Raw genomic sequence first — 25,881 nt, 5'->3', positions numbered from 1 at the left:
TTCTGAGAGCTGGCATGACTGAACTAAATAAATAAACTTTCAGAGTAGAAAAAGAGTGGCCCTGATCAAATAATTCTCATATAAATGTTAGAATGTGCACAATTCCACTCTGATTGGGAATAATGTTCCTCTGACAACACCATAATTCAAAGGCACACCATTTAAAGGAATACAGACTTCTCATAGAGAGAGCTCTAGCGCTTTGAATTTTGAATTGTAACCCTGTTGTGCCCCTTGGTTGGGTGAGGAGATCTGTGCATAATGGAAGACACCAAGGCTCTCCTATTAGAAGGCTAATGATGCTTGGATACCATGTTTTCGAGACCAATGCGGGGACATGTAAGTCATGTCCACTGGGGGAAATGTTTAAAGAAGAATTTTGGCCCACTAATGCATGAAAGCATCTATTCCCAGGGAAGCACACTGATTCTTTATGGAGTAGAACATATGACAATGTGCATTTTCTAGTGATGCAAAGAGATCTATGTTGGCCTTGCCAAACCAATCCCAAATCTGTGAAACCACCTCTGGGTGAATGCGCAATTCCCTGACGCGGGGTCCTCCCCTGAAGAGGACATCTGCCCCGACGTTCAGGTGACCCGGCACATGTGTCACTCTGAGAGATAGCAGATGTCTGTATCTGTAGCATGCGAGACAGTCATAACAGACTGAGGGACCACATCCCCCCTTGTCTGTTTACAGTATATATGACAACAATTGTCTTGTCTGTTCATATTAGAACATGATGGTCTCTATGGAGAGAAAATGCTTGAGGGCTAGAAAAACAGCCAGTAACTCCAGGTAGTTTATGTGGAGAGTTTCTTGTGTGGCCAACCACACCCCTCTCACTGAAACTCCATTGCACAGGACTCCACAACCCAGTAATGACGTGTCTGACGTCACTGTTAGGTAAGAGAGAATCATGCCCAGGGTGCGTAAACAAGAAGGAATGCTTCCATCGGATCAGAGGATACAGGCATAACAAATTCACTTCCACCATACTGTGAGTGTGTCGGGATGCACACAGATGACTGGACTGAATCCAGCGCTGTAACTCCAGCATCTACAGAAGGCCCAGTTTGATTACTGATATCATAGAGGCCATTTTTTGTCTGAGCAAGCGTAAAACATGCCAAATCACAGTTTGTTGCCCAGCTGAAACTGAGAAAGACAGTTGTGAAATGCAGCTACTCTCTGTCGTGACAGAGAAGCTCTGTTGTGAGTCGAGTCAAGCTCCATGCCCAGAAACATTATCTGTTGACATGGAAATAGAACACTCTTTTTGTGATTTTAAAGAAAATCTCAGAGCCTGTATGAGTTGAGACAAGGCTTGTTGCAGTGTAAGCATTTTGAACTTGTACACTTGTAAGTGTTTGTTCAACACTCTTATGTCCATAATAGGATGCAGTCCTCAGTCTTTGGGACAAGGAAATATTGGCTGTAAAACCTCAAATTTATGTCTGACTTCAGGACAGGGCGAATTGCCTGCTTGCTGTGAAGTAATTTCCTCCCTTAGAACATGGGAAGAATCTTTTACAACAGTCGACATCAAAACTCCAAGAAAGCTCTGGGGTCTGCATGCAAATTGAAGATGGTAGCCCGTCTGCACATTCTGAAACAACCACTGTGATACTGCGCATGCGCACCACTTGGGGAGAAAAGCAGAGTTTCTCAGCCTGATGAGCCATCTTGGGGGGGGGGGGGGCAGAGTGCCTTCTTGTCGACAAACAGGGAGAGTATTGCACTGAACTCTTTTCACTTTTTTTAATGGAAAAAGACATGCCACTCTCGATAAACTGTCCGAAGTGTTGTAGAACACTTTTTATTAAACATTCTGGGGAGGGTGTTTGGAACAAGAGCTTTTAAGACAGATGAGGAACGCAAACTCATTTGGCAGGCAATGTCACAAGTGACAGGGCTGCCCTCTTTCACAGCATCCCATGCGTGAGAGGTTCTGAATGAAAACTGTCCCAAACTGAAGGCCTCTTGCACAAAACAAATGAGCTAGGACTGCGGTTTTCTTCCCTTTACAGAGGAAGAGCCATTTGGAGCTGGCGGACAATGTCCCCACGCTGACTTATATTGCTTCGTAGGCTGAGGAGGCTTTTTGTAAGCATTGTTCTGACTGCCCATGGATGAACCCAAGGCCGGACATTTTGGAGCCGGTGAGTGGGATGCTGGTCGAATGGAAGATTAACCACTATAAGCTGTGTTTGGAGGAGTCTGTCTCATCAAGACTTTCTGGCATGGCTTTGTATCCTTTAGTGACTCTGCTCTCTTCCTTTTGTCCTCAAAACGAGCTTGGAATGCCTCCAATGTGTCACCAAAAAAGGTCGGATGGGAAAATTGGAGTGCTCAGGAAAGCATTACGATCTCCTTCAGGCAGAGCTGCAAGCGTTTCTGCTGTGCCACGACCGTGCTGGCCATAGCTCTTCCCAACGACACCACCAAACATCTCACTGTGCAGAGAATGTGGTCGGCTGTAGCTCGGATTTCCCTGAGTTCGTTCTCACAGTTCTCCCCTGCAGACATCTTATCGTGAAACTTGCATAAACCCAATGCCTGGTCTGCAACAAGGTGACAGAGCTCAGTGATCGAGCCGCGAGTGTCTGCACAGTGTACACTCTGGACAGCTGCTTGTAGGAAATACGGCACGGACCTGAGGGGAGTGTAGGTGCACCCGCAATGCCGCTATTTTGAGGGGGGGGGCTAGGTGTGCAGCAAGAGAAAGCTTCATAGGTGGCGACCAGACTAACCCTGCTTCTGCAGCACCATCAAAGTCCATATTTTTATTGAAACCCAGGACTGGCAGTGAAGGGGATGTGGGCTTGCTCCAACTTGAAGTGAACTCTGCAGTGAAGTCAGGGAATAAGGGGAGGTGGGTCTTCACCAACGTGGAAACCAGGGAAATATTAAAAAACCCAAACCTCGTCTTATTGTCTGTTGGAGGGGGAGCATGCCACTCCATGGAAAGGGCACCCACTGCTCTACACTACAGAGACAGAAAAGGGTCCTCTATGCTAGAACTAACATTCGACAGGCTGATGGTACTCTCCTGAAATGCAGCAGAGGGTTGATAAAAGTCCAACTCTAGGCTGTCATCGGAATACCCCTCTCATACTGACTTACAGAGTGTTATCCTCGCATTCTTCGTGCAGGGGGAGATGTCGCTCTTTGTCAGCATGGAGAACTTGCACCAGAACCTGTTCTGGCTCCTCAAACTCAGTTGGGGTGCCCACCCTATCGTCCCAGCTGGTCATGGGGTCTGGTACCTCCGTTTCGGAGAGAGCGGAGTCCGAACAAGCCAAAAGGAGGGGATCGTACCAATTTATGGAGTGTTTTTTGACAAAAATCACATACCGTTCGAGAGTGGAGTGATGAAGCTGGCGACAGTGCACACATGCTTTGAGCTGTGTCAAAGCCGACCTGGCGTGGACTATGCCGAGACACACTGGGCAAGCCTTGAGAATATCCCTTTCAGAGAAAACAAACCCACATGTCATAGGACAGGGGCAAGATTTAGGCATTTTGGTGTTAGGTTTTGGGCTGCTCATCTCAAACTGTTAGCTGTGCTAAACTGCTGAACTGATTCACAACCAAACTTTCTGTTTTTCAGCAAAAAACCTCCACGAACAGAGCCCAAGGAAGGAGGGTGAGCTCACGACCGAGGACCATTAACCCTTTCACATGTATGATCAAACCAGTGTGATTACACTAGACTGAGCTCAGATGCGTACGGTCAAACCGGTGTGATCTGCATTCATGCTGCTGTTTACAAGCAAAAGAGGGACTGAAGCGGTTGTCAACCAGCTGCTCAAATAGTCTTTTCAACCTCACAATATCTTTATTTTTATATATTACAAACTTTCAAACAATCACTAAATAAAAGTATAAAGCCATTACCATCGGAGCGCACTGTTTTGATGCAGTGCTGCGGACATGTTTTCTGACATCAAAGAATATACAAACTAGTCAGTCCACTTGAGCCTTCTCCCATTCCGTCCGCCACAACCACTTCCGTGGCTGGGAGAGTGGAAGTGCTAGGTTTTTAGAACCGTCTGTGCTCCTCCTTTTGTATGCTTCATGACAATACAAACTCAGAATCCCATCTTGCATTGCAACAAAAATATTGCGGTGCGCATAGTCGGCAAGTGCAATCGCTATCGCATCTTATCTATCATAATCAATCATTATAAACATCTAAAAACCACATTATATGTTTGATAATATATAATCTGACCTTCAGTGCACCCGCTGTGATATAATCTGTCCTCCAGTGCATCTGCTAAAAGTGTAAGATAAGATTTATTTTAATTGCAGCATGCTTTAAAGAACTCACGCTGGGTGATCCGTCAGTACAGGAGATACTCACGTGCAAAAAGGTTAAATTGCCAGAAAGTTTGCGCAGTGCAGAAAAGTTAATAAAAAAACAATTTTTAAGCTCCGGGTATGCAGGTGCTGGGCTTAGCTACAATTACTATGCTAACCACTGTGAGGTGTTCTCGCAGCGTGGTGAAGAGCTGAAAAACAATGGGTATGATGCAGGCAACAATATTTTTATACTTGCCGGGTAGATGGGGCTACCCTGTGTCGCCGTGCGTCAATTGCCTTTCCTGCGTGAATAGAGGTGTCTTCAGGATGTGAACGCGAGACGTGATATCCCATACATAATTTTTGTACTGAGTGAACTGACTGAATGAGTACAGAATTATCTGTCTTCATACATTAATATATTTCAGTATGTTTCTCTCTGTGGTAGTTTCTCTCACCAGCCCTGCTGCCTAGGTGTAACCAATTCATCACAGTCCAGAGCGCGTGTGCTGTTTAACAACAGCTGCTTAGATGCACGTAAACAAAACACGACGATTCTGACGAAACATTGTGAGATAATACATCTCATGGTGGATAATCTATTTGATCAAAAACAGCGAACACACAATGGGTTAAGCTGGTGTCATTCATGTTTCTTGTTCACAAGTGTGAGATTCTGAAGCACTGCTATTGAAATCACTTGTCAATCTTCGCAATTGCAGGAGTCAGTCCTGTATTCTGTACACACATGAAATGAAAATTTAGGGGACTCACTCCCGCATTTAAATGCGGCTGTCTCTCCCAAACCATTGTAATGTGTAGGCTATGTGGCTTTAGTGGTGACTGCAAGATTAGATTAATGAGCTCTATCCTAAATAGTTAGTACTTTCAAAATATTTTCAAAGTGATGTGCAGACTCATATCAGTGGCCTAGAAAAAGCTATTTTATTCTACATAAGGGTGATATGTGGATATGTGGACAGGAAGTCCTGCTTTACAGGTAAAAGAGCCAATCACCTTTTAGATACAGACATTGCCTGTCAATCAGCTCAAGAATGTGCATGCACATTAGCTATACAAGCCATGAAAATGTACTTTTGTAAGGTAACTGAGCTAAAGAAGCACAATTTATGATCCAGTGTTGTCATATTTTACTGTTGATTTGAAATATGTCCTTTGCTCGTAATCTTGACCAGCCGTTTTGAAGATTTCTGTTTTTCCCCATTCAAGTAGATTGGAGCAGCACAAAATAGCTGCCCGGGAGCATTTCAAAGATGGCCGTTGAGTGGACTGACTTGCTAAAAATACTTTGGTTGTAGTGCTGTCAAATAAAAATTCGAAATTTGAATATTCGTTGAATTTAAGGAAAATACACATTCGAATGATAAAACTGTGCATTCAAATTTTGGATGTGTGCCAAGCACTGACAATGACTTTAGACTGGTGGCGTTCTTGTGCTAAAAAGGCTAGATGCAGCGTAACAAACAGTTTAACAGAAAGCAGGTGTCTCTTGAAAGGTTGGAGTTCTTTTTCATTGACACAGCATTTAACGTCTCGTGCTCCTGCACGAGACATTAAATGAACAACAAAACAAGCGAACCAATCAAAGACGTTAATTTAGCATGTGTTTACATTGAAAAACAAATGGTAAATTGGATGATTGTAGAAGCATCTGGTGTGAACAGCACCTTAGGTGGAGTTCTTTAGCTGTTGCATCTTGCTTTCTTATCAGCATTTCTCAGATTAATGGGTTTTTACGCTATATCAGGAAAGTTCAGTTTGGAAATTTGTGTCTCAAGTTTCTTGTGTTCTGTTCCATTCTGTAGTGCTCCATCTGTTTGAACAGCCCCTGGGCTCATAGTCTGAGCCGCTTCACCTCCGAGTTCAGCCCAGTAGCACTGGTATCTGAGAATATTACTACCATACATATAACTTTAAAGAAGGAAAAAACACTGTTGTATCACCGTTATTACTAAAGGTGAAGTTTGTAACTTTTTTTAGGTCAAAATACGTTCTAATATCCCAGTTTATTGTTCATTGACAACTATAAGTAAGCCATTTGTGGGTTTACCTCCCCCAAAAGTGTAAACACTGAGCCTCCCAGGCACTATCAAAAGATTGATGTTTATATTCTGAGCTGCCCGCTCAGCTCCACCCATCCCTTTCTATCTAAACCTATAGCATGAGTTTGGGGCGTGGTTACTTGTAGTAAACTGTTCAACTGTGAGAATATGAACGTCCATGGCAGACGTGTTACAAAGGAAATAAAACTTTGCCAAAATTCGAAGGCTTGCTAAAAGACAAAGAGACAGAGAACGGAGTAAAACCAGAGTGAATATTTACAAGGTGGAGGACTTTGAGGGAATTTTTGGGGTTTGATTCTTGCCATGTTGCTTCTCAACACGTAAGATACACTCTGGTATTGCCACACAAGTTTGCTCATTAGTGTCAAGCTTTAGATAAATTGGTAAGATATTCGGAACATGTGTTAAGCTTACTAGTTACCAAGAACTATCCTACCTCTTGTGCTGGATCCCCCGCACACCAACTGCCGTTCAATCCGGCGATGTTATTGGACAAGCCAGTTCCTCTGCAACTCTTTCTGTCCAGTGTGTTTATGTTATAGTGATGTTGTTTATCACCTTTTATTTAGTATGGCCTGTTTGTTCATCGGGAATCAGAGAGTGCGATAGGGCATGATGAGTCTGAGGGGTGTTGGCAAAGGTTCTTTGAAAACATACTTTTATTTTTGTAACTCCATTTGGTGCCACTAGTTGTGCATAAATTACACACTTCACCTTTAAACTTGTGTCTGGGGTAGTAATGTGGCTCTAGAGCAGGGGTCGGGAACCTTTTTTCACTAAGGAACCAATTTTTTAATTTTTGGTTGATGCATTTTTTTTAAAGAGCCATACCACAAACTAATAATTTACTATTTTCAAAAACAAAGTTTTTCAATAAAATAAAATGTTTATATTGCCCATAGACTACTCAAAAACAAACAAATATGCAAAAATGAATAGCTAACGTGTTGCAATATGGAATTGAGTACACGTGTTTGTGCAGGTCTCCATAAAATTAGTTCATTTTACAATTGTTCATGAAAAATTTAACTTCCCTTTTGGAATGGGCAATATGTAAAAAATATTTTAATGATAATCGCATTTAAAATATCATGAAATCCGATTATATGGTCAACCCCCAAGGCCAGTGAATATTTTTGCTTTATTGATTTTGCTTTAAAAATGTAAGTAATTTATTGAAACACGAAAAACTTTAACAAAAGCCATTTCTAAATTCAAATTGCACTTTAAACGAAACAAAAAAAGCAATTAAAATAACGAAGTGATTAAAAAATCTTATATATAACCACCTCCCCAAATCCAAATATTTACCACATCCAACGGCCCCATTTGCCATCACGCAAGTATCAGTACGCAGCAACAGGTGAAAAATTACTAATAGAATACAAATTAAGAACTAAAGACAATTATAAATGTAAAGATAATTATAATAATCATCATAATAAATAAGCCTAATAAATTCCCTTGTGTTCCCAAAAAATGCTGCCAAATGTGTGTTCTTATCGAATGTGTCTGTATTGCGTTTTGGTAATACAGTTTATGCTGCCTAAAGAAAAGAAAATAGAACAAAATTTTAGGTTCAAGGTGAACATGTCCTGTATTACTTTATGATTTAATCACTTTCGTCTTTGTTTCTTTAATACAAAGATACCTGTATATGTTACTGAACCTGCAGAGTTGCATTCACAATGTGTAAGAGCGAACTGCTCCGTGGAAATAAAGCAAACTAAACTCACAGCACCTCATGAGATGATCAGAGATCATTTGCAGCATTCTCATAGACTACATTATTCTTGCAAACAGTTTTCAGTTGAATAAAAACAGAGAAAAAGGAGTGATAACTCTTTACATGCGCGTGTTCCACGAGACAGGGTCCCGCTGCATTCCTCTTAACAAACAGCGAATCAGACACGAGCACTGACGGCTTTTCTTTTGTCTGTTCTTAAAAATATAATAAAGTGTGTTTCTTCAAGCACGTCTTTTTGACTAACAGCATTTCTTGTCATGTGTCACTCCAAGACATCTTACAGGTCACCCACCTGTTGTGGGTAGATGAGCAAAATTACTCGCACATGAAATACATTTGGAGGAGGAGCTCACGAACTGGATTGAGCCTCATCGCATTTTGTGGGTGGCGGGTGCTATATCACACCCTGGACGCTCATAATAAATAACGAACGTTCATAATATTACTCGTAGAAAATGCTCTTAACAGCTAAAATCAATAGTTATTGGGAAACGAGGCCCAGAACTCTATGCATGTGCGTGTCTTGTAGAAGCGCTTTCATTGCACTCGTGAACAGCGGAGCTCACTGCGCACATATAAAATCAGACGCGCATTGGCGACTTTTCTTTTGTCTGTTCTTCAAAATATAATCATGTTTTGTCAAACACGTGTCTTTGTGTCTAATTTCTTGTAATATATTGCTCTGACAAGTCTTACAGGTCGCCTTCCACAGTGGCTGGTACATCAGCAAAAATACTCCGGATGAAAAATCCGCATTTGGCGGGTGTTCATTTCAAACCTTGTTCATCAGGAGTAGGCTGTATGACAAATTCGGAAGAAAGGAAATCAAAACAGTGTCATTGACTTCAAGCTTTGCAATCGCACCCACACTTTCTGTTGAAAAATGATCTCTAGAAAGTTTTAAATGATCATGTGTTGGTGAATGGTGAGACACCCGGCGAGCCACTTGATTTTTAACAAAGAGCCACTTGTGGCTCGCGAGCCATAGGTTCCCGACCTCTGCTCTAGAGCAACACAATGTTAACATTGAACTGTCTACTGAAGCCCCCCTCCCTTCGTTTTACTTTTTATTTAACATTTGTGACTATGAGCCAACTAATTTATTTATTTATTATTCTGTGCACATTAGCTTTAAATGAAATGCTCTTTAATAACAGCCAAGAATGTTCTTTGCAGTCATTTAACATGTTGACAGTATGGTTTATATGCATTTATTGCACCCTCTTGTTGACTAAGGAAACAACGACAATTAAAAAATCTGCTGACGTAAAATTTTTAATTTAATTCATATTTAAGATATAAATTTGAATTTAGTTTCTCAGCACAGTTGACAGCCCTACAGATTGCCATCACATGCAGTACTGCCACTCCCTATATGCATATTACGCAGTCTGTGTAGGGCACCAACTCCCTATGGGGGCACCATCTTACCCTGGGTGGACACAAGAAACTCCACCGGCTGCCCTTACTTGCATTTTATACGTTATTCAAGGACCCGGTAGCAGTCAAGCACACTTGCACCTTCTCACTGTGCACCAGCATTAAGACAAGAGTATTCTCACCTACACAGTGGGAGAGTGAGTAATACAGTGATTCTGGCTGCATCTGAAAACTGTAAAAGCTATCTAGCATACTATTTATCATCATGCATTAGCAAAGCATAGGCCTACTTCTGAAATTATGAGGCTTAAACAGTTTTAGTATGATTGCAGCATAAAGTCTGGTCCACATTGCAGCTTATCCTGGCCAAGAACTGCCTGTTTTAGCCAGTGTTGCTTAGGGGTGGCTTTATATTTGATCCCACCTGAATGTTTTCACCTGACAATCTTAGTGTATAGTTCTTCCTCAAAAGCACAATTGTATCGAACTGTACTCTGTAAAAACAACTTTGTTTCTTGGCAGACTGAAAAAAAAAAAAAAAAAACTCTGTGCCCTTACACCCTTAAGTTGCTTAACCCTTTCCAGCTGAAGCATTCAAATTTGGGAACAATTATTCCCATGGTTCCTGTCTCAGTTTCTTCGCCGTCCAATCACCAATTTTATTTCTGAAAACTGCCAGATACTCATGACAATATAAGCTAAAAGAACAAATGATTGGTTAAGGGGTTACTGGGCGAGATTTATAAATGTATCGTCATCAGCGTCATCCTCCATTTGCCTGAGCGGAGCCAGGGAGGATATCCCGGGAGATTACCTCCAGTGCTGGACTTACCGCTTCAAATTGAAAACTGAGGCGATCTTTCGAGGTAAGACAAGTTATTTAACATGTGTTGTCAATATTGTCTATTGAAAGTCAAAACGTTTTAGTTACAAAGCATTTATTTGAAGAAGTAACGCTAGTTATTTCTGGAAAAAATGACATGACCGTTGGTGTTCATCGGACAGGCAGCTAGCCTCTATTTTTTTAGCAAATTTCTGTGAAACTTGCTAAATAAACATTAGCTAGCAATACTATGTACATTTTTAGCTAAATATCAATAACTTTTTTGGCCAATTTTGTTGCTTGTGAAACATTTTTAGTTACGAAGCATTTATTTGCGCTAACTAGTTTTTTTTTTTTTTTTTTTTTTTGGAAAAAAACATGACCGTCATTGGCGAGCCTCTTTTTATATAAACATTTTTTTATTTTTTTTGCCAGTTTCTGTGAAACTTGCTAAATAAACATTAACTAGCAATACTATGTACATTTTTAACTAAATATCAATAACTTTTTTTTGCCAATTTTGTCACCTGAAGTGATGTGAGGCAGAGAGCAGATGCTCTTCAGACCTGCCTGGAAACTGGCCTGTTAGTTAGATAAGTTATCTAGCTTGTTGATTTTCCCATGTAATAAAAAAAAAAAATGGTAGATATCTTTCTATAATTTAGCAGATAGCCTTACCAATCCATCATACAGACATGATTTTAGATTGTGTGTAGCTTCCTGTTCACAAGGAAAGTGGAACATTTGGATATGCCTAGCCTTTGGTGACTATTCAGTGTATGGATATGTGAAGAACACACTGCTGGCTACCAGTTGTGTACTTTTTTCTATTGTAGAGATGGAAAGACTATGGCTCCCTGCTTTTGACGGCATGAGCACACAGGAGGAAGATCTGCTGGACCAGGAACTACTGCAGGAAGACCCGGACCATCAGGAGATGGACAATGAGATGGAACCTGATCCCCAGCCAAGACCATCAACTGGGTATGTATGAATGTGTATGTATTGTTTGTTTCAATTTCTCATTTGACTGATACTCACAGTAACACTAACACTGTTACTCTTATTATTTTGGGTATGGCTAGCCATTCTCGCACAGGTCCCAAGTCAGCTAGAAAGTGTAAACCCTTCCCTGACTCTGTTTCTTATGCCTCTTACTCTGACATTGATTCACAGGCACCAAAACCTCTCCCATTTAAGCCTAGCCATCCATTTGGTATTGACTTAGGTAGCATGCATCAGGCTGTGCGGTCAACCTCCAATATGACGAGAAATTGACTTTCATGCTGTTTTTTACTCAGGCTGTAGTTGCTGAGATATGAAGCTTTACAAACCGTCAATGGGTGGGAGCTCGTCCTAATCTGTCCGTCATATTCCAGCTACCAAGGAGCTTGGATTGGGGTGACCCCCGATGAATTTTACAAATGTATTGGGTTGCTCATTTACATGGGGTTTTCAATTCTCCCTGATTCCCATCGTCACTGGGGAACCAAGTCACTTCAGGGCTCGTGGGCGAGGGGATTTATGTCACATGACCACTACAAGGCTCTTTTAGCAGCTCTACATGTTGTAGACTCTACCACAGAGGATAATCAGGATCGCCTTAGGAAGTTGCATTATCTTATTGACCACCTCAAACAAAAATACCAGCAGCTCTTTCAGCCTAACTAAAATCTCGCAATAGATGAACCTATGGTAAACAATACATGAAGGGCAAGTCTACTTGGTGGGGTTTTAAATTATGGGTAATTGCAACATCAGACTCGGGGTATACTCTCGACTTCAATGTTTACACAGGTAGTCATGATGGGCGTGTCACTGACTTGGCCACCAAAGTAGTTGAATCGTTACTGCAGCCATTCAAAAACCAGGGCCATAATGTTTGGTCTGACAACTTTTACACGTCCCCAGCTCTTATGGTGAAGTTGTTAGAAATGGGAACTAATGCCTGTGGGACATGCAGGGTGAATTGTAAACTGTTTCCTGCAGAATTTAAAGACATCAAAAGATGGGAATGCAAGACAGCTCGTGGGGATATGAGGTGGTGTAGGATTGAGGGGTATATACTTGTAATTCATTGGAAGGACACGTGCAGTTACATGTCTCTCCAATTTCCACAATGCGAATGGCTCTACCGAAATTACTAGATTTGTAAAAAATGATGGCGACTGGACAAAAGAAGTAGCCCTCCAACCCACTGTCATCAGCGATTATAACAAAAACATGGGCGGTGTTGACAGGTCAGACCAAATGATAAAATCTTACGACATCCTACAAAAGACTCTTTTTTTTATCCATATCATAGACATTGCCGTCGTCAATAGTTTCATATTATTTAAGGAATGGCAACACATTCATGCAGCATCAGGGGATGAGCGTAGACCGGTGAACTTAACCCAGATAGATTTCAGAGAAAACCTGGCTCGTCAGCTGGAAGGTATCGATATTCACGCAAGTTTCACTTTTGCATACACTAAATCCTGTAGTCCCTCCTTCGTCATCACTCCACACAGCTCATGTCCCTAAATTTGAAGAGTCTTCTAAGAGATGTTGGCTATGCTATTGGAAAAGTAGGACTGAAAATAAAACTAAAGTAGCTTGTTGTGCATGTAATGGCAAAAGACTTTGCTTGGTTCGCGATAGGAACTCTTTTCAGTCTTGGCACTTAGCTGAGTGTGACCAGTTTCGCGAAGAGGCCTAGGTTGGGCTGTGTTTACTGGTGTTGTTGTCCTCCCCCTCCCATCTTTTCTCCCTCTCTTCTCTTCACAGGTATTGCAGTTGTTGAGAATTTATGAATTTATATATATTCTGTTCCTGCACTCTTTATTAAAAATGTATTTACTGTAGATAGTTGGAAAGTTTGATTTTGTATGTTTTGCTGTGTAATTCGTGTGTAATTCTCATGTTCAAATTAAATAAAGTGTGTGTTCCCTATCTGTCACTCACTCGACGTTGGTGTCGATGTAGTGACACTAGGGGTCACTCTTGGGAGCCCGAGACACCTCTGGTCTTTGATAAAAGGCCAATGAAAATTGGCGAGTGGTATTTGCATGCCACTCCCCCGGACATACGGGTATAAAAGGAGCTGGTATGCAACCACTCATTCAGATTTTCTTTTCGGAGCCGAACGGTCATGCTCATTGAGCTGAATAGCACTGTTCATTCACCTCTGCTGGATCTGATGGAGCATTTCAGCAGCTTCTCCCTCCTCTGCACTGGTGCACTGCAGAGAACGCCCCTGGGCGCTTCGGCAGAAAAACTAGAGAGTATATTTTCTGAAAGAGCGTTTTTCCCCTCTAAAAGAGTATATTTCTCTAAAAGAGCGCACACACGTCTCCACGCCGAGGACCTCCGTGGGTTCTCCGTGGGTTCTCCGGCCTAGCCTCGGCATGGAGCCCACCGCAGGAAGCCGACACCACCCATCTCAAAGCCGGCGCCGAAGAACCCACGGAGGTCCTCGAAGCGCCCCTGAGACGGGCAACCCAGGGGCGAGGGAACCCACTCACGTGGAGCTGGTAGAAAGACCACTCCATCCCCCGGTGGAGGGCCGGGTGGAAAATCTTTTGTTGCCTTTTTGTTTGATTTCACCGCATGCCCAAGTGGCTGCGGTACCCAACAGTTCAGCAAAAGAGCGGCTTCCTTTCATCCCTGGGTCACATACCCGGTGTGTACGGTCGTCACCACGACTACCGTCCACGGGCTTTTTCTTGCAGGATTGGCACTCCAGCGGTGCCCTTTCCGCCCCTGAGCGCCCAGCTGTGGCACACAACCGCCCCCGATGTGGCAGCCTCCACGGGTTACAAGGACAGGTCTATTCCTCCCCCATCTCAGGCTGTTCCGGGGGTGGTCACAAGGAGCCAGGTAAGTGCTTCGATGTCCCTAGACTCAGCAAGGCAACGACGTGCTGTGGCACCTCGTAATCTGCCCCACCGCGAGGCCCCACCTGCCGGTACGTCCGACGACGTTGTCCCCTTGGTCCCTCTCGCGCGGAATTTGGATGCATGGCTTGCGCTTCCCAATCATCACGGTGGCTGGTCTGGACCGTCCGACTCGGCTACGCGATTCAGTTCGCCAGGCGCCCGCCCAGGTTCAGCGGTATTCACTTCACCTTGGTCAAGGGCGAAAACGATGTCACCCTGCACGCGGAGATCGCTACCCTCCTACGGAAGGGCGCGATGGAACCTGTCCCTCCAGCCGAGATGAAGAAAGGGTTTTACAGCCCCTACTTCATCGTACCGAAAAAAGGCGGTGGGTTGCGGCCAATCTTGGACCCGCGAGTACTGAACCGGGCTTTATACAGACTCCCGTTCAAGATGCTGACACAAAGACGCATTCTAGGGAGCGTCCGGCATCAAGATTGGTTTGCGGCGGTAGACCTGAAGGATGCGTACTTTCACGTCTCGATCCTTCCTCGACACAGACCCTTCCTGCGGTGCACGTTCGAGGGTCAGCCGTATCAGTACAAGGTCCTCCATTTCGGCCTGTCCCTGTCTCCTCGCGTCTTTACGAAGATCGCAGAGGCTGCCCTTGCCCCGTTAAGGGAGGTGGGCATTCGCATTCTCAACTATCTTGACAACTGGCTAATCTTAGCTCACTCTCGAGACGTGTTATGCGCACACAGGGACCTGGTGCTCTCACACCTCAGCCGACTAGGGCTTCGGGTCAACTGGGAAAAGAGCAAGCTCCTCCCGGTTCAGAGCATCTCTTTTCTCGGCTTGGAGTTGGACTCAGTCTCCTTGACGGTGCGTCTTACGAACGAGCGCGCCCAGTCGGTGCTGGCCTGTTTGAAGGCGTTCAAACAGAAAACAGCGGTTCCACTGAAACTTTTTCAGAGGCTCCTGGGGCATATGGCATCCTCGGCGGTGGCCACCCTGCTCGGGTTGATGCATATGAAGCTGCTTCAGCACTGGCTCCAGACTCGAGTCCCGAGACAGGCATGGCGCCACGGGACACACCGCGTGGCCATTACGTCGGTCTGTCACCGTCTTTTCAGCCCTTGGACCGACCTCTCGTTTCTACGAGCAGGTGTTCCCATAGAACTGGTCTCCAGGTGCGTTGTGCTCACGACAGACGCCTCCAAAATGGGCTGGGGCGCTGTTTGCAATGGGCATGCAGCCGCCGGCCTCTGGACGGGTCCGCGACTGCGTTGGCACATCAACTGCCTCGAGTTACTGGCAATTCTGCTCACCCTGCAGAGGTTCCGGCCGTTGATCCAGGGCAAGCACGTGCTAGTTCAGACGGACAGCACGGCAGTGGTAGCATATGTCAACTGCCAAGGCGGTCTGCGCTCTCACTGTATGTCACAACTCACCCGCCGTCTCCTCCTCCGGAGTCAGCAGCACCTCAAGTCGCTGCGAGCCACTCACATCCTGGGCAACGTCAACACTACAGTAGACGCGCTGTCACGGCAGGTTTCCCTCAGGGGAGAGTGGAGACTCCACCCTCAGGTAGTCCAGCTGATTTTGAGTCGATTCGGTCGGGCACAGGTGGACCTGTTCGCCTCCCAAGAATCCTCCCACTGCCCGCTCTGGTACGCCCTCACCGAGGCTCCCCTCGGCATAGATGCGCTGGCACACAGCTGGCCCCCTGGCATTCGCAAATATGCGTTTCCCCCGGTGAGCCTGCTTGCACAGACCCTGTGCAAGGTCAGGGAGGACGAGGAGCAGGTCGTCCTGGTAGCACCCTACTGGCCCACCCAGACGTGGTTCTCGGACCTCACGCTCCTCGCGACAGCTCCCCCCTGGCAAATTCCCCTGAGGAAGGACCTTCTTTCTCAGGGACGGGGCACCCTCTTGCACCCGCGCCCAGACCTCTGGAATCTCCATGTCTGGTCCCTGGACAGGACGCGGAAGACCTAAGTGGCCTACCACCCGCGGTGGTAGACACGATCACTCAGGCTAGGGCCCCCTCTACGAGGTGCCTGTATGCCTTTAAGTGGCGTCTATTCGCTAAGTGGTGTTCTTCTCGACACGAAGACCCCCAGAGATGCGCAGTCGGATCAATGCTTTCCTTCCTGCAGGAGAGGCTGGAAGGGAGGCTGTCCCCTTCCACCTTGAAGGTGTACGTTGCTGCCATAGCAGCACACCACGATGCAGTTGACGGTAAGTCCTTAGGGAAGCACGACCTGATCATCAGGTTCCTAAGAGGCGCCAGGAGGCTGAATCCCTCCAGACCGCCCCTCGTTCCCTCATGGGATCTCTCCGTAGTTCTTCAGGGTCTACAGAGAGCCCCTTTTGAGCCTTTGCAGTCAGCCGAGCTGAAGGCACTCTCCCTGAAGACTGCCCTCCTGCCCTCCATCAAGAGGGTAGGTGACCTGCAAGCGTTCTCTGTCAGCGAAACGAGTTCGGTCCGGGCTATTCTCATATGATCCTGAGACCCCGACCACTCCTTTTAGGGACCAGGTGGTGAACCTGCAAGTGCTTCCCCAGGAGGAGGCAGACCAGCCCTGTCGTTGCTGTGTCCGGTGCGTGCTTTACGCATCTATTTGGATCGCACGCAGAGCTTTAGAGTCTCTGAGCAGCTCTTTGTCTGCTTTGGTGCACAGCGGAAAGGAAGCGCTGTCTTCAAGCAGAGGATCACCCACTGGCTCGTTGATGCCATAACTATGGCATATCTCACCCAAAACATGCCACCCCCGGTAGGTCTACGAGCCCATTCTACCCATGGTGTAGCGGCTTCTTGGGCCCTGGCCAGAGGTGCCTCTCTAACAGACATTTGCAGAGCAGTGGGCTGGGCAACACCCAACACCTTTGCAAGGTTCTACAACCTCCGGGTGGAACCGGTTTCATCCCAGGTAGTGGCACGCAACACAAGCAGATAAGCCCGGGATAGCCGGCCGGGTGTATCGCTTGCACATAGTGCCTTCCACCTCCTTTTGAGCTAAAGACGTGCGCCGTTAATTCCCAGTAGTGTTAAAAAAATTTGTTCCCTGGTTGACTTCCTCCGAGCCCTGTGGCAGTCGAGTTTTCGGAGAGACTCACTGCCGGCCCAGTACACGCGCTAAGAGCCCTGTTCTGTGGTAGGTGCTCCGCATGTGGTGGTTCCCTGTAAGGCTAAACCCCATTCGATCTATATCTTCCGCTAGTTCGTTTCCCTGCTGACAAACTGCATCTTCCCTGGGCAGAGCCCCTCTGCCCCAGTCTCCATTTTTGTAGTAACTCCTCCCCCATTGGGCAGGATCTACCTTGAAGGCTCTCCACATGGTTGGAAAGACCATGTGACATATTTTTCCACTTAAAAATACCCCCCCCCCCCCCTCTTGGGGCGAGGTGTGGTCTCCGTGGTGTCCTCACCTTGGGAGGGACACCCCCGACTAGACCTGGTGGCCCAGTCGGATAATCCCCCTTCTTTTTTAGGAAGTGGAAAAAGAGAAGGGGAAAAGAGGCCATGACTGGGTTAAGCCTGTCTCTATCTTTGGGTTGTCAACTTGTCCCCAAAAAGGGCTGTTCGACACTCATAACTGCGTTGGGGGAGGTTACGTGTCGACCTGGTGTGCTGGCTATGAGGCTCACAGCAAGTCTGCCCACGACACACCGCCAGTTCACGTAACACCGTTCAGCCTTGTGGCGTTTTGTATAGGGACCCCTAGTGTCACTACATCGACACCAACGTAGAGTGAGTGACAGATAGGGAACGTCATGGTTACTGGTGTAACCGCCGTTCCCTGATGGAGGGAACGAGACGTTGGTCCCTCCTGCCACAACGCTGAACTACCCACTGAAATGGCCGGACCTTATATCGGCTCCTCAGCGTAAAACCTGAATGAGTGGTTGCATACCAGCTCCTTTTATACCCGTATGTCTGGGGGAGTGGCATGCAAATACCACTCGCCAATTTTCATTGGCCTTTTATCAAAGACCAGAGGTGTCTCGGGCTCCCAAGAGTGACCCCTAGTGTCACTACATCGACACCAACGTCTCGTTCCCTCCATCAGGGTTACACCAGTAACCATGACGTTTTTTTGAACACATAAAATGTATATTTCAGTGTTTGTGTCCTTCAATTTCAGATGCAGTCTCAATTTATTATTACAGGTACTCAAAAGGAGTATTTGAGGAATGGTCATGTGAAATGTATCTTAACATTCTAAATGTGTGTTTTATTCCATTTTCCCACTAATCACTAGAATGGTCATAACTTTTAAACAATGGATTATATTTCTAATCTGTCTGCTATTCTACATTCTACAAAATTATGTATATTTCATACACTCTAATTTTCCCTTTAGCTTGTAATTAAAATGATTGAAAATGCATCTGATGAAGTATGGTGGTCGGAGAAGATTTTTGTAAAAATTGCTGTGTGAAATCTTATTGATAAAGGATGATTAGCCTTTAATAATCATACATATATTTATATCATTTGAAAGCCCTAGTTCTTCTCTTCAATATGGTATATACAGTTCAGGTGTGTGATGTTATATGAATATGAATGTAATATGAAAATGGATATGAATATCATATTCTGGCACAGAATGGAATTTTTGGAATTTTGGGCTCGGGCTTTAAAGGGTTAACCCTAGAACACATACGGAACCTCTACCCACATAAACACATAAAAATACTGTAAGTACAATGGTCTAGGAAATGTTTTTTTTTACAAAACAAATTGTGATAAACTTGTAAAATGACAACCGTATGTACTCTATATTGCAGCGGCGTGCAGTAAGCCACTTCAAACCCCTCAGAGAAAGGGTGACATAAACTGAGAAGGAAATGTTATTCAGGTTGGAGGCTAATCTGAAGTTGCTCCATGAGGACTGTCACTGTAATGGGTGTAATATCTAACACTTTGGATATAAGCATCAGCTGAATGACAATTTTCTATACTTTCATACTACTCATAAATGTGAACAAGAACATGGTACTTAACAAATATTTAATTACATAACAAATGGAAACTGAAATATATATATATATGTTAATTACTGTACATAACAAATGGAAAAAAAATTAAATAATCAATGTATTACAAAAATATTACCAGTGATAAATGCATTGAATACAATAGGAAACACATATGAGTTATAAAGACCCAAATATGCATTCTAAGGGTAGTGATGCAAATTCTAACTAAATGTTAAATAGTCATGATAGAAGACACCTTAATTAAGGAATACCTGGAGAGCAGATCAAAAGACCACTTCTTGTAAAAATTATGTCCTAAAAGCTAATCGCGATGTCATTTTTGACCCTCATATGCGTTATAGGGTTAAAGACAGCTAATCACATTGGAACGGTCAATCTCAGCAAAGGTTGGCATTTTTTGCCACACAATTATGGGACGCTTGAGCATTTTGAGGGTGTGTGATTGTGTGCCCCCTTGAGCATTTTGCCACTTCAAGACGGGACACAATGCCTTCAATATGGGATGTTTCAGCATCCAACCTAGGGGGACATTTGGCAGTCCTTATTTCGATTGGTCAGTGGTGGTCGACCTTTGCCAGCAGCTGAAATTTCCTTCTGAGATTGCTATTTCCCTCTTGAGGCCAGAAACAGTGTTATGGTCATCGGTAGCATGGAAAGTCATAATGATTGAGCTTACTGTCCCATAGGAAGAGGGACTGGAGGCAGCTTATGAGAGGAAGAAGCTATATATGTGTTGATTTGGCAGCTGAGTTTAGGGAAAATGGATGGAGGGCTGCCACTTACCTGGAGGAGGTCGGTTGTCGAGAATTTATGGGAACATCAATGCAGCTCCTGTTGAAAGATATTGGTATCATTGGATCAGTGTTGAAGAAGGCTCTGAAGGAAATGGCAGAAGAAGAAAATAAAGGGAGCATCTGGCTATGGTTAAGAAGGAATGATCAAAAGTGGGATGTTCAGAAGTGAGAATGTGGGAATAGAGAACATTTGCGACATGTGGTGAGGTAGGATATGAAAAGGGTTTGGAAGAATTGCATGGTTTATCTTGATGGGAAAGCAAGAATGAAACGGCATTGGAAAGGATCTGGATTCCAGTTGCGCGGGGTGGCAGGGAGACGTCCCTGTCTGCTGCCTTACTACCATAAGATGTTTTGGCATTAATGGAGCGAAACATCTATGATGGGTGGCTCCTGGCTGATGACCACGTAGCTGGACAACTGAAGGCACTGATGGTGCAGCAGGCAGTAATGCCTGGCAGGTTAAGACATCTATGTGTGCATCTGATTAATACTTCAAGGTACTTCCAAAAATATCATGTGTAGGATTATCCACGAACTAAGCCATCAAATGAACAACACCAAATTCCACAGATCAGAGAGAGTCCCCACCAAGCCATTAGAGAGTCATAAAATGAATCCATGGTGCCTAAATTGCTGAAGGAGACTGTCTCTACCATTCCTGCTTAATCTCAAACTAGGGTTTGTAATGACAGAGCTAAACCATATGGACAACCCTTCTTTGTTCCACAAACTTAAACCTCCTGTAAGACCAAATGGCCAAGACCTTGTGACCTTAAATTCATAAATCCGCGGCCATATCATGAAACGGTGAAGGAATCCATGAACGTTGTACTTTCACTGAGTCAACCCTGTAAAATGTACAGAATGCATTTAGATCCACAATGCTAGATAATTCTGAAAATTACTTTTGACTTTTATAACTGACAAATGAATGATTATAGCCGATGTACCTTTTAAAATGTGTAGTGATTTGTAATCACTTCTAACTAACAAATCAATGATTATAATCTTTAAATCTTGTACTATTCAAGGCTTCACCTGTTAAAATACCCTGACAATCAGGTTTCTCATAACATGTAATGTATTATGCATGTTGTAAAACCAATGAATTAACCAGTATGATTGGTAATCAGGGATTTTCATGTTTTGTTTCTTACACGTGTAATATTTATGAAAGTATGTCACATTTAGTATGTAAATGCTTGCTTGTTTACGTAGAGAATGTTGATGACAACGAATGTCATGTCTCTCAGTGCTCTCTTGGAATCCTCTCTTGGTCCTGTCTTGTGCTTCTTCCAGATCCTCCATGCTATGTAGAGTCCAGGGAAAACTCGGGACACAAAAGTCCCGAGGAAGCCTCTCACTCTCTGCTCCACACACTCTCTGCTCCACACACGCTCTATGGTTCACACACCTAACAGGAATCGCGAGTCCTCCTCGTCGAAGGCCTCGCTTCAAAGCCCACTTCATCATCCATCGAGACAACAACTATCAACAATCATTACAGAGTCCAAAACATTGATGGAACAAACTTTCTTCAAACGCCAAAGAACCAAGAAACACGAGGAAACGCAACGCCACGCAAGTACATCTCAAGACTTTTGCTCAAAGTGCTGGTGTATTAGTTAAATACTTTGGGTAATCCAATTGCAAATCGATGTAGACTCAAAGAAGGATACATGGTTCTTAAGGCATTGTCAACAAACTCCATAAAGTTCATTTTCTCTGTATTAATCATTTATTTTACATTCTGTCACTACTCACCAACCTGTTTCATGTTGTATGTGTTAGATTAGTTTTATGTTTAGAATAGCAATAAAGTTTGTCTGAATTCAAAGATAATTTGACTGTGGTACCTAAATATGTGTAATATTATTTTAATAAGCCATGAGAATAATATTACTCCAATAAGTGAATTAATCATAATTCCCTTATTAAAGCTAATTCCTTACAATAGAAATTGTGAGCGGATACAACAAGACATTGTATTACGATTTTAATGGTGGAGAATTGTAACGTCTGTGTAAGATCAGTGATGGCTAATTACACTTTGTTTGAAAAAAAACCTTTTAGCCTTTTGACATTTGCATATAAATTACTGACCTGGCCTCCGCGTTTACATTTATATGGGTGCTAAATTGCAGATGGTCTTTATCACTATCAAAAGGATGCTAAAACAGGTCGCCTCTGGAGTGTCTCCATCAAGCTTCAAACACATTCCACAGAAAGGGGGGTGACCCCCCCCCCCCCCCCCGTGCCAGGCACCAGAGCAGTTGTCTGTCTCCACCAATTCCAATACACGTCACACACACACCTAAAGACATTTTCTCTATTTAGGCCATAGTAAGCAGTTATAAATGTATCTGCTATATGCATGTGTTGTATGTATATTCCCCTATCATATTAACTTAGTTAAAACCCTTTACTTGTATTAGTTAGACGTTAAATGCCTATATTCAAGTGTATGAGTGTATCTCTGCTTTAATATCGTCTGGAGGTTACCTTCTTGGTATCAAAATGATCTTCCCTTTATTTCTCACACAATAATGTACACCATGTGATCGTGAAATGCATCGAACAATTCTTACTATGTTTTGAATTAAAAGCTGCACTAGCGGTCCAGATCAGCAATAAAATGCGAATGGGCCATAAACGGAGACAAAGGATGTTTCTCCCGCTCAAAATGCATGCCTCTGATTGGCCACTCCACCCACAAAATGGGTGCGGCAATGAACTATCAAAACTCCAGAGCGCAGACTAATCATCGCTCAAAAACTCTTCTTCTTGAGACCAACACACTCCAAAAACTCTCCTCTTGAGTTTAACCTTCTGGCAGTGTTTACCTTCAAGTAACTTTGTGGATTTCCTGTGGACTTCTTCAACTCACTCCTAAAGAAATCGTCGAGAACCTCGTCTACCGCATCAAGACTCTTATTCAGCAACAAACCAATGCAAGTAACCATTTACAACTGATTAGATGCGTGTTTAAGTTTGAACCCCTTTTAAGGTGAATTGTGCCTCTGATGATTCTCATTTAGGTTGTGGTTAACTGACGTGAAATACTGCCATTCTCTGCTCTTCTCTCTCTCTTTTCCTTACTTTCCTTCATTCTATATATGTATGTTTTTGCTTAGTTTGTTTGTATGTTAGTTATAGTTTCATTTATTAAATCCCTTATATTCACAATTGATTGTCTCTGTGTTCCGCTCACAATTCAAAGTCACTGAATGTTGCTCCTTGCTACATGCTAAACTACTGCTAGCACTGTATAAGTAGGAAGGCTATTGTTCCTTGGCCAGGAAAGTAATCTTCCTAGAATTGATAAATAATTATATTGTCTGCTCGCTGGACGGTCAGATCAAGTAATTGTAATATCGATTCTGCTACAGTTAATTCTAAGATCTAATCTAAATATTTATTATTAATTATAACCAGTTATAATTAATTATAAATAATTCCCTTTTAAGCTAATTTGCTACAGAATTTTATAAAGACAAATAATCTAGTTATTTGTCATTTATCTAATTTATAATGGTTGTCGAACACAACTAATTCCATTATAAATTTCCTTACATAATAATGTAGAATAGGTACTGTTTAATTTAATTCCTAGCTCACACATACTGTTTCCCTACATATAATGGTGGGGGTATGTGGGCACTTTAACCCATCCCTTGTACATTTAAACTACCAAATTCCAACATATATTGGTGGTCGAATGCGGCCAAGATTCATAAACAAATTAATTAATTATTTACATATAAATTCGCTACACATGGTACATGTAAAAAACAAACAAACAAACAAAACATGATCGTACAATGGTAAAATGTCCAAAAACATGGTAATACCACAGTACTTTTTGCTACTTTTTTAGTGGATCTTATTTATGGATGTTTTTATGACTGATTATGGTGTAGTAAATTTAAATGTTAGGTCATGTTATGGTGAATTGTACATATTAAAGTAAAATAATCCTGTATGTTCTAGTTCTGAAATTAATTCTGTGTTAAGATCCAGCCCCAGTGGTAAATCAAGCTTAAACAACAGTATCACAGATGGCGCATCTTTTTCTCATCCCAATAATTTCCTTCCTCTCCACTGCATCTCTCCCTTTCTTCCAAACATTTAATGCCAGCTGGAGAGTGATATGACGGAGCCCACAATACTATTCATAAAGATGAACATTTCCCATTTTCACATTGAGACTTTCCCATGTTTTATTCATGGGAATGCTTGAGCTGTGTGATCCAGATTTTATGAGATTTAGGCGGCGTACCAGTCAATTTGATCTGCCCTCCTGCTCTTTTATTCATGTGCATCACTCTCTCTCGCTTTCTCTGTCTTTGTGGAGGTAAATTAGCAGCCACACCAGCTCTGCTGACTGACAGTCCTACTACCACACCGAGATGTGAATGAGGCCAATTTGTGTTTGTAGGGAGCAAATATAATCATTGAGGGGTCAGCAAACTGTGTCCATTTTTCTGATTTTAATCGTATATTTTTCATTACAAATGATATCATGATCCTGCATGTGAATTTTCACAGAGCATCTTGTGAAAATGCTTTAATGAAAGAAAACCTGTCCTTTTGTACAAAATGAGTTATCCCAGTTAATGTCACAAATTTGCTTATTTGATTACTGATCACGAATTTGTGTGGAATCTTAAATATTTATTATATTATATCATACATTTTTCAAAATCATGCAAAGGGGTAATCACTAGCATGCAAGCAACAGCAAGAGAGGAGCAGGCAATTTTATTTATATGAAGTTTTTTTGCACCTGCATTCCAATCTACATATTGATGTAATCCTTCCTTATGATCACGCAGCGTGTTTTCATCAGCTAAATGGGAGGCTAAACACTATTAAAGTGTGATGAGATTCATGCTGTGCGTGCAAGCCATTCGTGCATCACAAGCCAATCGACTATTTAGCCCTTTTCGGTGAATCGCACCTGCTAAAATCCTAAAACTTTATTTCCAGGTTTAATTTATATTTTTAAACCCCACAATGCGGGTTTAAGTTTTCTCTTTTAATCATTTAACCAGAAACCCTAACTATAAACGTGAACAAAACAAAACATAAACATGAACGACTTGACTTGAGTTCCATGTCACGGCCGCCAAGACAGAGTTCCACGTCATGGTCGCTGAGCTTGTGCCAACTTCTGCCCCGGATCCTCAGTGTGCTCCATGCCATGTCACAGCCACGCCAGAGTCAGCTCCAGGCCATGTCACAGCCAAGCCAGAGTCAGCTCCAGGCCATGTCACAGCCACGCCAGAGTCAGCTCCATGCCATGTCACAGCCACGCCTCAGCCTGCTCCATGCCATGTCACAGCCACACCTCAGCCTGCTCCATGCCATGTCACAGCAGCACCTGAGCCTGTCACAATAACGCCTCAGTCTGCTTTATGCCATGTCACAGCCGAACCTCAGTCTGCTCCATGCCATGTCACAGCCAAGCTTCAGTCTGCTCCATGCCATGTCTCAGCCAAGCCCCAGACTGCTCCATGCTATGTCACAAGCAAGCCTTTGCTCCACGGTCCAGGCCCGCCTCTGCTCCACAGTCCAGGCCCGCCTCTGCTCTTCGAGCCAGCATCCACACCTACCATGGCCAAGTCAGAATCCTGCCATACCATGTTCCCTATCTGTCACTCACTCGACATTGTGTCGATGTAGTGACACTAGGGGTCACTCTTGGGAGCCCGAGACACCTCTGGTCTTTGATAAAAAGCCAATGAAAATTGGCGAGTGGTATTTGCACGCCACTCCCCTGGACATACGGGTATAAAAGGAGCTGGTATGCAACCACTCATTCAGATTTTCTCTTTGGAGCCGAACGGTCATGCTCACTGAGCTGAATTCC

This window comes from Myxocyprinus asiaticus, chromosome 28 (genome assembly GCF_019703515.2).
Source record: "Myxocyprinus asiaticus isolate MX2 ecotype Aquarium Trade chromosome 28, UBuf_Myxa_2, whole genome shotgun sequence".
Taxonomy (NCBI): Eukaryota; Metazoa; Chordata; class Actinopteri; order Cypriniformes; family Catostomidae; genus Myxocyprinus; species Myxocyprinus asiaticus.
The sequence above is the reverse complement of the archived record's forward strand: the minus strand, read 5'-3'. Positions refer to the sequence as shown.